At 39.5% G+C, this 13,079-nt stretch overlaps 1 protein-coding gene across 1 annotated transcript in view; it reads right to left on the bottom strand.

The window, feature by feature from the left end:
• LOC122871213 (synapsin-3-like) overlaps window positions 1-13,079 on the bottom strand; it is a 146,397-nt gene that overhangs the window by 24,047 nt on the left and 109,271 nt on the right. The gene's annotated exons all lie outside the window — the stretch shown is intronic.

The raw sequence follows: 13,079 nt of genomic DNA, 5'->3' as shown, positions 1-13,079 counted from the left end.
TTGGACTTTTTCTGGCCACCTGATAGATTACGAGTCTAATAATCTAATATTCACTCACTTCACATTTAGCTTCTGGTTTCTTTTAGGGAAATATCTGGCTCTTTAGCAGCTAATACTAAATTTGAACTTTTTGTTTGTTTGTGTTTAATGCTGGGCAACTAGCGTACTGTTGGTTTATCAGACTTTTTGCGCTGAAAACTTTCTAAAAAATCAACACTAATGAGAGCAGTGAGAGTGAACCAAAACAATGACCAGAAAGATGGTTGGCTGTTGTCCTGAGGAGAACTGAAGGGTTGGGAGATATTTCTTTGTATGTTACCACGAGTGACACCTTTACACATTACACAAAGTCATTTTTATATATTTTGAAGATAAAAAGATTGATTATTGCAACTTTAAATGAAATGCTAATGTCAATATGTTAGAAAAAGAATGAAAAAAAGGGGATTAAATGTGCTTTAAGCCCACTTTTACCTCAAGATTGGAACCTACAGAATAATAGTTAGAAGTTCAGGGATTGTTGGTGTCAACAGTTTGGAAAAGGATGTCAAACTGAGTAGGGACATTCAGAACTGTACTTGGTGCTCTAAATATACAGTAAGACTGACATGTGGTAAACACCACATTCAGAGACAACCAAAACCGGAAAACTATTTCCTTTGCAACTGATTTGGATGTGTACATGACAACTGTCCAGAACCATGGCCTTGTAAAGAAACGCACTGGCTCTCATGCCATCCCACTGAACTTAAAGCTGCCCAGTTTAGGAGGTAGAGTGGAGTCGGAAGAATGTTGGTTTATTTCACAAAAGAGCAAGGTTCTGGGAAGCTGGGTGGAAGACCGCAGCTCACTGGGATGGGTTTGTACAAACCAGACAGACCACTAGCTATGCTATTTCTCATAGTTTGTAGAAATGAAGTGGGTGAAACATCAACAGATTACTTCAAACCTCCCTGTGGTTTAAACGCCCCTTGATAAATCCACTGATATGATTGTAAACGGGATGTAAGAGGGACTTTTCCAGTTTCAAAAGCACTTTTTCCACTCTTGTGTGTAATAGCTCTTAGGCAGCAATGCCAGGTTATGTAAGTGGCTCTTCGGTCAGGTTTACAGCAATTATGATGAAGAACAAACAGTACTTTTGTGATAATTTATTGGTGTTTAAATAAAGATGCTGCACACTTACATACATAAGCATCCACCATTTGCATGGAGTTTTGCACTAAATAATGTGCTCCTTCAGTGTGGGTTTCAGGTATACTTTTAGACAGATGTGACCATTGCTGAAGACCCATTCCCCCCCCCCCAATGTTTTAGAAATTCAGAATGCTTTCATGCATGTTGCATTTTCACATAGGCATGTAGATGTAAGAATCCAAAAGTTTACACAAGGTTTACAGTGATTATCTCTGCGGGCACCTCGCGGTGAAGCCCACAATTAAATAAACATAGTACCAGAAGATGTTCAGGCGAGAGGCAGAAGGCCAGATCATGCATGGAGATATAAGCTCAGGCCTGCGCGGAAGAGGGGAACACCAAACAGCTGCTATCACTTCATCCAAACCCTCCCCGACAGTTGACAGGACTGTACATCCTAATGTTGCTGTCAGCTTGTTCTTGCAGAGCCTTGAACAGACAACGAGCTGCTTGAGGGCGTGAGCGCCGCTTCTGTTGACAGGTTCTGACAGTACAGGCCTGGCCGACATGCTGCCAAGATAAAGTGTACTCTAATTGTCTCCATTATCACTTCACAAGTGCCAGAATACAGAAGGGAGGTGAGACTGTATCAAGAAGTCCACTTTGTAATCCAAAGCGCTGTACTGTATGAAGCAGTTAGTAGAGTGTGGAAAATGACAACTTTAACTTCAAATCTTACAATTGATACAAACTAAATCATTATGAAGATATTGGTAGTCATAGATACAATGTGATTCAGGCAGTGACAGATTTTATTTAGTTTTCACTCAGTACTCTGGCACACTGGATTGAAATGAAACAATGATGACGTTAAGTTATGATACTATTTATGGTCAGCAACAGCCACTCACTGGATTTACATTCTGTACCTCTCTATACAGTAGTTTTCATTGTAAGTGGCAGAGTCCACCATTATTGCACGGGATTCAAATTGCCTTCACACATACAAAGGACTTAGATCTTAAGGATTACAACTTTAAAGTGCTGCCTTTCAGTTTTAAGGGTGTTTTGATAAGGCTGGACTACCAACCAGGCAAAGTGAGCAACTGCCCCGGGGCCCCAGAACTCCAGGAGCCCTGAAAAACTCTAGGTTTACTTTGTGCCAACTGGTCTGAGCCAATTTAATTGAAAATTAGTTTGGGAATATGCACCAATAAGCACAATATCAGCTGACATGATAAGGGCCTTCAGGTGGTTACGGCTTTATTATCTGATCTTGATGCCCTGTCTTGAAAACGTTCATTGTTTCAAAATCTACTTTTAACGTCACTACTTCATTTATGCGCCTATATGTTGCATATCCTCAAATTAATGTGTTTAATTAAATTAACACACAGCAAATCTGGGGTAAAGTAGTGTTGCAGAATAGAAAAACTTTTGGCATTGTACAGAAAGTCTGAGTAACGGGCTAAAGTGGGCCCACCAGGCCATTTTTTCCAACGATTTTGCGCAAAATGGGCCATGGGCCATCAAGCAAATCACATAAGCACTAACTCCTCATCCCTTTTTAAACTTGTAGTCTTCGGCCCCAACCAACGTTGCCTAATGTGACATCACTTACCAGGTAATTTATCAGACTTTACATAGCTACTACTGTGAATGTCCATATAATTTTGTCTAAACTCTTATGACTTGGCTTACAACATGTGTTTTATGTTTTACAAAGAGTAGGCTATATGAGGCCAGGCAAGTTAAAAAATTCTACAGCAGTTACGCGTGTGCGTCACATGACGGATGATGAGATGCCTGAGGTTTAGCAAGTATCTGAGAAGAGCACAGCAGGACAGTGTGGATGTCTGTTTGTCTGCTGGAGAGTGTTTTGGGTGGAAGGGGCTGTAGCCACCCACTCTGTCTGGACATTTTCCTTCCAGTCATTCCCATCAGTGTGGCAATGACGGCAGATGCTGAACATGTTGGGGAGAGATGACCACTTCCTCTGCCCCTGATGAAACTGGAGAGTCAGACAGAGACGTGCTCTCACTACTGTTTTCTGATGGACTCACAGACCACAAAAAATGCACTATCATTGATATTACAATTCCAGGGGAATATAACATAAATATAAGACATAAGACTGCCTCAATTCAAGAACATTGGTAGTCAGACTGTCTGCAGGTTCATTCTGACTGTTCCAGAGTCTGCATATTGGCTGTTTAAAAGCCCGGTCACGCCAGAAAGTGGCACAGCGAGCTAACCAGTAACACCCTAGCAAGTCACAATATCTCTCCATGGTTCTTTCGTTTTGTCTGTACTGTGCTGTTTAATTCTTACTGACATTTTGTTCTCAGGATTGTACATAATTTCATTCAGTATAGAGTCATTGAAGGGATATGAAAGCTCTCTGAGCTGCTGAACTCGCTAGGTGTCAGTTAGCAAGTTCGTTAGTTTGGTCACTAAGGAGACAATACAGTAACAAGCTCAGCTAACAAGCTGAGATAGCAGCATGATTTTGCCATAAAATTTTGCCTTTTTAAATGCTGGTGTGATTAGTTGATCAGTCTGCAAAATCTGTGTGATGTTTCAAAATTTTGACTTTTTAATTACAAAATTTGTTGGTAACACTTTATTTGAAGGGGTGTGCATAAGACTGACATGACACCTGTCATGAACATGAAGGAGTCTTTATGAAAGTTTATGACTGTTGTCATTAAGTGTCACTCTCAGCAGTGTCTCTCACTCAGCAGGATAACCGTTAACTGCTGATAACTGTAGCTGTCGTAGCTAGCTAGCTTGGTTAGCCACGCAGCTAGCCTTCCTATTAACTGAATTAACCCCCGGAGTGCCAGGAGCCAAACCCGGCAAGAAAACCACCTCGGTACTGTATTCCCAAAATTGGCATCAGTCAGTCTTGGAGGTTGTGTTTAGTCCTGGTCCAGCCGTGTTCTGTAAATGACACTTAATGACAACAGTCATGAGCATTCATAAAGACTCCTTCATGTTCATGACAGGTGTCATGTCATGGTTATGACGGTGTCATGTCAGTCGTAGTACACCCCTTCAAACAAAGTGTTACCAATTTGTTTTATGTAATGGTGTTTAATCACTACTTTTGACCTGTACTCTCATCTTGGTTTTATACATATTTTTTAAATAAATATTATTATTTTGGTGGTATTATTTGGAACTTATTATTTTCCTTCCCTTCATATATTTCTCTGTTCCAGCTGTAATAGAGCAGAGTTAGAAAACATTCTGTGTCACTGGTGTGAACAGCGGTTGAAACCTTTCCTTCAGACATAAGAATTATGCTAATTATTGGGAAGAGTCTTTATTTTACAGTGATTGATATTTTAATGAGATTGTTCAACAAAACAAGTTTCCGACCTTAAAAACGCCTTGGTGGCCATTAGCACCCGTGAGCTCTCAGATGTGGAAATTTTGGTTAAAAACTTCAGTTTAATGTTTCATTCCATCTGCACGCGCACCACTCGGCCTTTTGTTCCCAGCAGAAATCTGTAAAAAGCATCCAGTGTGGTAAAGACGTTAAGAAGTCATATGCTAAAAAACCTAATTATATGGTGGGAGATTTCATCAGTCTAGGTTTTATTTCATAACACACAGGCTCCCTTCATTTACAGTAAATGTGCCATGATGGAAATACTTCAGGGAAGCCCATCCACCCCCACACATCCCCTCCCTCCGGCTGTATATGCAAAGCTTGTTGTAAGTGTCTGAGGTGAATCATGCTTCCCTAACTTCAAAACACCCCCATGTGACATTCCAATCCCAAACACTTTCATATACTGGACTGGAATTTTCCAGATCCCACTGTGCACATTTAAAACCTAAGGGACCCACAATAGAAGGATTGTATCCATTACTTACATATTTATAGACCCAAACAAGATTTGTTTCTTTCACCTCTATCATATATTAGGACCAATCACAACCAAAAACTTCCCTACAAGCTGACAAAACAATTAGCACAAGTTCCATTTAGTAGCTGTTCTGGAGCTTTTGATCATATCATACGATCTTCCTCTGCAAATAAGAGAAATCCTTAAAGTACTTCCATGACAATTGGACAAAGTCCATCTGCTGAGGAAGAATGTGTAATACTCTCAAAAGCTCCAGAGCAGCTACTAAATGGACCTTGTGGTGAGATTGTTCTGTCAACTACTGTTCCCAAGGTCAAACCTTATATCGCTATCGCTATCTCAAACCTCTACCACTATAAACTGGAAGAAAATTGATACAAAGATTGATGAAGATTGACACACCTTGATTTAAAAATTGATTTGGAAATATATTTAAGATTAAGCTGAAACTGTTATATACTATAAAGCTGTTTAACTGCCGAAACGAAGCCCTATGGGAACATTCAGTTTGGGGATTTTTTTAGGCTTTAAATGCTATAATCAACTTTAAGCTTTAAAACAGCATTAATTGATTTCTTGTCTGCTTGGGGCCAGCGGAACAACCAATGACCACAGCTTTGGATATTATCACTGTAAAAAGTTGTTATGGCAAACATGTTAGCAAACACTTGACCATTTACACATTCTGCAGACATGGAGCAACATTAGCATTCATTTGGAGTCATGTTTCTGGCCCCTGGTGAATGTAAGTCCAATATTCAGTCTCCTTTTAGCTCTGTTTTGGTATCTACCAACTGCGGAGGGAAATGTCTGGCTCTTTAGCTGCTAAATGCTCCATTATGTCGCTATCTTTTTCTGTTTGGTGCTGGGCAGGTAGTGCAGTGGGTTTATTAGAGCATTTTTGTTGAGAACAGCTGCCTGCTGAGTCTTGAAACCGGTGACAAGAGTGAACCAAAACAGTAAGCCGTAAAACTAAAACAAAGAGCTGAGAGACGCTAAAACGCTCTGTAGAGCTGAGAGGAACAGCAGGGTTGGGTGATAAGTCTCTGTGGGTACATCACTAGGAGTGACCCTACTAAAATTACAAATAGTCATTTGATTCATTAAAATAAAAAATATTGAAATGACTACAATATAGTGCATCTTTAAAAGAACTGTGACCTAGGCAACTAGTTTTGCAACAACACTGACCAAACTAACTTCCTACTGAATTACTACAGCCTGTCAGTGACTTAAGTATAGTCACACTGTCACAAAGAGGAAAGGAAAACCATGAAACTTATATGTGTATTTCTAAAGCAGAGCACAGGCCTGACATTTGATCAGCAACCCTATTAGTCCATTCTAATTATATACATTTTGTGCTATAAGGGATGAATTTAATTCATAGACTAAAGTAAAATAAGAAAATAAAACTACAGTTAAGTATTAAACACAAAGCCAAGCAAAAATGGGTCACACATATACCTTCTCCAATGAAAAGCATGTAGAGTGTAGTGGAGTGCTTCAGTTGGTGAGCAGAAGGAGTTGAATCATTCCTTTGGGGCACATGCATTATCCAACAAAACACATGGTGCATCCATCCTGCATTTATGATCTCTTAATTTTTATTATGGCCACTCAAACCTGCCACATCAAGGAGAAGACATGAGGCGCAATGGTTTGGGCAGACGACGAGAGCAGGGGACCCCGACCCAGAATCCTTTTCAAGAGTCTAACCGCAGTGGGACCAAAGACTGCTTGCCCACATCAAACCCTGCCTGCGGATTAAGTGAGCCTCAAGAGACCAATAATGTTTATCATGCAAGTCCCAGCTAAGTTACTGACTGAATTAATACACCTGACAGGAATGGATTCAGCTGTCTTTGAAAGTGTTGCATGTAAACGTTTGGGTCGTTCAAATGAAGGCACTTTCACTTTGAACCAATACAAATTGTAGTGAAATTAAACATTCATTACAACAAAAATCCTTGGGAATACATACTTTATACTATGATGATGGGTACAACAGCTCAGTATGTAAGTGCAGATGAGCCTTTTGAACACATTAACTAGTGGAGGTGTAGCATTTCAGCTTTCTGAATATATATAGAGCAATAAAACTGAAGAATCAAGGGAAGGTAACCGTATCACCGTAACAGGCACCAGTTATTGTCATCAGTAAGCTGTGATTAGAGGAACTAAATTTTACAATTTTAAAGATTCAATTCATTTCTTTTGCACCAAAACAGTTGCTTCTTGATGCTATCAAAAACATCCCTGCTTCACTTTGTTTGTATTTCCACAGTAATGAGAGCGTCAAAAGGCACTTGAATGCTATATGTACATTCACATATACATGTATGTGTAAGAAATATCTTGCTGAATACCACTCTCATATCTGTACGCTAAATTTAAGGCTACAGCCAGAAGCCGATTAGCTTAGCTTTGCATAAATACTGGAAGCAAGGAGAAACAGCTAGCCTGGGTCTGTCCAAAGGTAAAAAATATGCCTACCAGCACCCCTAAAGGTCACTAATTAATATTTATCTTGTTTGTTTAATCCGCACAAAAACCAAAGTGTAAAAACGACAAGCTATGGTTTTTATGGGGGGTAACTTTTTTACCATTAGACAGAGCCAGGCTAGCTGTTACCCCCTGTTTTAGCCTTTATGCTATGCTAAGCTAACCGACTACTGGCTTCAAATTAATATTGAGACATGAGTGGTATGAATCTTCTCATCTAACTCTGAGCAAGAAAGCAAATCAGCCAATTCCACAAAATGTCACACTATTCCTTTAATCAGAAGTTAACGGCTTATTACCATGAACTTTCAAATATAAAGTGAAATTTCAGCTACCACTTTTCACAAACCTCCAACACTCCTCATACTATATTGTGGACAATGTAGTACCGTCTATCTTTTACTGCTCATGTCAACATTAGGCCCTTATTTTATAACAAATATTGTCTTGTATGCAGTGATTTTTTCAAATGAAAAATTCCAAAGGTACAGGTGTTGTTGATCCTTATTTGTATAGAAGATGAACTGAAATGAGTTTCAAGTGAACAAAACAGCAGCAGGATAAATTCCTAAGATTGTAAACCTTCGAAAACATTTTTTTACACATGTTCCCAAACTAAGTGATAAGCAAGACACATACAGTAGTTTCTGGATATGCGCCCATAACAGATATTTACAAGTTGTCATGGTAACCCTCCTAGGCTAACATCTGCCCAAAACTGCAACTAACCATAGATGCCCATTGTGTTAAAGTGTATACAGTAAAGGCCGTCTAATGGGACATGGTAATTATTGTTGTGGAATTTAAGCTCATCTGGCTTCCATTAGGGTCCATTTGGTGTATTTCCATGAGGCAGACAGCTGTCTGGGATACACAACTTATTACTGAGGATAGAAGTTTCCAGGGCGGACGCTGAGGTGCTGATGGAGAAGTGACAGAGATGGTTAGAGGCGTCTTTTGGTGGTCAAGCCACCTGCTTTGTCATCACAACTTGATCCAAAAGTGATTTGGAGAGGAAGAAACGTACAATACAGTATAACGCTTTATCTTTACAAGGGTCTTTGCATTCCGGGAAAATGAAACAGAAGCAATTTGTTGAACCATCCGTACCGAGTATGTTTTCTATTACAAGTTGAGTCAGTGTCCAATCACCAAAGCAACAGTTGCATGATATCACTACAGGTGTCACCAAAATCAAGAAAAAGAATCTTGTTTATTGTTTTGTGGAAGTTGCTATGACTGTCTGTATCATTCTGGAGGTCTCACTCAAGTACAGACCATTTAAAATGCTGGCAGTATCTACTTATTACATCAAAACCAAAATCAACAAACAGCAGCGTGTACTGCCAAAACCTTTAATATACTGCATAAATATTAATGATTAGGTCAGTGTTTGATGCTGTGCCCAGCTCTTGTCTTTCATGTGCACATAATTTAGTAATTATTTTTTAGCCAGGCTAGCGGCATGAATGGCAATGTCGGTCAGTAGGTTGGTCCAGACAGTCATGGTCGCCAGAGGTAATATCTCACCGACTTTGGTGATCCTCTGACTTTTACCTCTAACACCACCAGTAAGTCTAATTACATTCATTCATTTACTTTGTGATATAGAGGGATGATGGGCTTTGCACATACTGTATGTATAGAAGTGGAGTTACATCCTTGTCTCTTTGCTCAGTAGGAGACTACTGAGACAGCTAATGTAGTTTGACATGTTTACAATGTTTTATTTACTGTGTTTCTACAACTTCCTTCACATTGTCTTCACTATCAACAGTCTCCAGTTGTAGGAGAAAACACAAGCAGCCCAAGCTGACCAAGCACAGGTCTTGTGGCCTCCACGTGGCATCTCTATAGCCACCGTAGTCCCCACATGTAGTTGCGCAAGACTCCTAAGCTACACTGTAACCTTGCGCAACTATAAATCCCCCTTTATGCTGTCTTCAAGAATATTCTGACAAAGACTGCTCTTATGAGAGAGTTGCTTGTAATATTTCAGTGATCTCACAGGTGGTTAATATTACAGATGGTTAACCAATATCACTTAATAACAGAACACAGCCACTACTTGAGTCCAGTCCATTCACTTTAAATAAACACAGATTTATTTGAAAGTCAGTGTTAAGTACATGTCCAGACTGTACTAAAGCAGAGCTATTTCAGTCCAGCTTCTCTGTGGTCGTGCTGTAATAGGGACCTGGACAGGCCTTATTAGCACTAATCAATTCACTAACCTACATTCCTGCTTCAGAAGAAAAAGGACAGACGGGCCTCGGGCGAGCCAATCCTGCAAAAACCATCAATGCTGTGCCACATTCCTCTCAGTCTAAAAGGAAAAGTGATGTTTCTTTCCCATTTTCCAGGAGCTCCTGCAGTATTAGGTCTCGGAAAAGGCTGAGCAGAAATGAGGTGACTGTGTGCAGTTTTGGATTCCCTGTCCCATGATCCATGGAATCATTCAGTCAATCCTTTCAGCTTAGTGATGCTGGCGAAAACAATCATGGATCCAAACCTGCATCTGTGAGCAACGTGACCGGTACGCAGACAGGCAGTCTGCAGTCTTTCTTTGAATAATTCCTTCCTGTACTATGTCCTGCCCCAATATCCTGTTTTCACAGAAAATATGAAATGAAGGAAGCTGGATGCTCTATACATGCAACTTCATTGTAACATTCAGGATACAAAGCAGATGTTAGAGTCTGAATCTGATGGTGCAGATGGAGTGTTGCTTTAACTACCAGTACGCTGGGCTTTACTCAGTGGTTTACCACAGTTTCATGCAACATTGTCAAGAAAATTACAGTTTGCCGAAGCATCAATTAAATCCCACAAAGTTGGTATCAAAAGCAGAAAAGGGCAGAGTGGGAAGTTAAATTTACTTCACCTGTAAACCATGTAATCTAGACCCAGGGGTTAAAATCATTCATTCATTGCCTGAGAATCATCCCTTTGTACGTATTCTTCAGTATCAAAGTAATTCAGTGATAGTTGTCTGTACATCCATGGGTTCACTGCAAACAGGAACTGCTAATAGCTAATTCAGCATACTTTTTTTGGTGCCGAAAACCCGAGGTGCAACAGGTGCAAACAGAGAAGCTGCATTCTGGATTTCTAAACTCAAAAAGGCATTGCACACTCACTCAATTGTCTCTACATGACATATTAAGAAATGTTTCCTGCTTTCTGTCACCGATAAGGCGCAGTGAATGAAAGGATACATGAGGCGTCAGCAACTTCTTTGACAGCGGAGGAAGGAAAGGCGGGCTTCTGCAGAGTGCATACCAGGGCTCAGCCCAAATGTCAGCACCGCCACTGTTTTCAATTAAGACCCGGTAGGGAGGAGAGAGGAGAAACATCAAGGAGGAAGATGTTTTGGAACAGCTGGATGTGGCATACCTAGTCTGTACTTATACCAGCTATGCAAGCAGCAGGAATGGGTGGTACTCTGTAATACACTACAGCAATATTAAAGTAAGTGTGATACACTTAGTTATCATAAATAAAGCAATCAGGCTGTACAATCCTCTAAATATAGTTTAATAAGAGAAAATGTTCAGGAATTTATCATCTCCATCTGGATTTGCATCAAAATACACATGGTGATAATCATGCTGATTAGCTGATGGCAGCCACGATTTTTGGAGAACTAACACGAGGATGACTTGTGCGAAATCTAAAGCGAAACAGACTAAGAACCACAGAGTAATGTTCTTTTAAATGTATCATGTTACTGTGGTGCAATCGATTGGTGAAATGCCATCAAAGTTTGCAGGGTGGTTGTAGATATGTGCCCCAGTTGCCTAAATGGACTATATTGAAAGGCCACACATAGAAGAATTTAGCAATTACAGGAAAATGGTATGGAATCTTGAAAAACAAGATAGGTTGAATTTCATAGCAATTTCTGAGTGTTTATTTTTATTTATCTATTTATTTTTTCAAAAACTCATTTTGGCAACTAGTATTGCTAGAAATGTTGATATACTGAAATAATTATCATGAACCAAGGAATACAGACCATTTCTGCTTCTATGCCTTATGATTTAGGAGTTAGTTATGAGCAGTTGTATAAATGCAAACTTTTGAACTTTTGAATATTGGTACAAAATAGGTAGAATATTTCAATTGAATATGCACATTTGACACTGAGGCCTGAACTATACAGTATTAAACTATAACTATTTAACTATAGTGAGTAAAAGCAAATTTTAAAAAAGAACAAGAAAATAAACCTAATTTTGTGTAGCATTATTTTGTTTTTTCTTGTTTCCTACCACAGTAATATTCTGTGGACCCCTTAGATTCATCTTGTGACCCCTTCTGGGTTCCGACCCTCATGTTGGGAACCACAGCTCTACAGAAATGTTGACATGAAATAATCACTACATAACACCAGACTGAGAAGGGATTGGGGACATTTGTATTAGTTCAACAAAGGTACCTATTTCTAAATGAAATGAACAACTCCAGAAGAATCAAAGGAACAAACACAACAGAAGGTCGAGTGTTTGTGATATGACTCGGATAACGGGAAGAGATCCCCTCTGCAAGTTTAACAAAGGCGCTGTTATTGTGAGCTATCTAAACACCATTATGAACAGGGCACAAAAATCATTGCGTTATGTGACTGTGTTTCCATGCTGTGCGTAAATGTTTGTGTAGAGTCTCCTGTCTGGTTAATGGGGGATTCCACCCCATAAAAATAAATGTGCAATGACTTACCTCCTGCTGTGGTTTGTCCAGCAAATCATGGTCAACTATAGTCAACAAAGCCCACACCCTCTGGTCTCAGCCAGGGGAAGGTTCATCACTCCCCACAGAAACCCTGACCCTCCCAAAAGAACAACTTTTAAAGGGAAAACTATTTGTCATAGCTCAAAACAAATGTTGGTGAAGTATGTGGGATTTTATTTTCTTCGGTGGACAACTTAGCAAATGCAGACATTGATGATGTCATGTCCAGATATTTATTCAGCAAAAAAATGTTTCAGTGATCTACAACAGCGGTTCCCAACCTAGGAGTCGAGACAAATTCCCAAGAGGTCCCAAGATAAATTTAAGGGGTCACACGAAAATTAAAAGTTCAAGTTCTCCTTTGTTTTTCTTGTTAATCATAGAGCAGGAATTGTGTTTTGGGCCATCTGAAATGTAAGTTCAGTATTCACTCTTCTTTTAGCTCAGTTTTACTCTCCACCAACTCCTGAGGGAAATATCTGGCTCTTTAACTGCAAATATTCACCAGCTAGTCGCTAACTTTGTCTACTTTTTGCTGAAAATATCTTCCTATAGAAGCGTAAGACTGAACCAGAACAGTAAAACTACAGTCTGTAGAACCAAAACAATAAGCTGAAAGATGCTAAAATGCTCCATAGAACTGAGGGGAAACGGCAGTGTTGGGTGCTAATTCTCTGTGGATTTGTTACTACAAGTGACACCTTTCACATTACACATAGTCATTTGACCAATTGTAATATAAAAAATATTTTTATATAATTGATGTTGATATAAAAAATATTAACTAGTGCAGCTTTAAAACATTAACATCCATTCAAAATAAGA

This window comes from Siniperca chuatsi, linkage group LG23, assembly GCF_020085105.1.
Source record: "Siniperca chuatsi isolate FFG_IHB_CAS linkage group LG23, ASM2008510v1, whole genome shotgun sequence".
Classification (NCBI taxonomy): domain Eukaryota; kingdom Metazoa; phylum Chordata; class Actinopteri; order Centrarchiformes; family Sinipercidae; genus Siniperca; species Siniperca chuatsi.
This window is presented reverse-complemented; position numbering and strand designations above follow the sequence as displayed.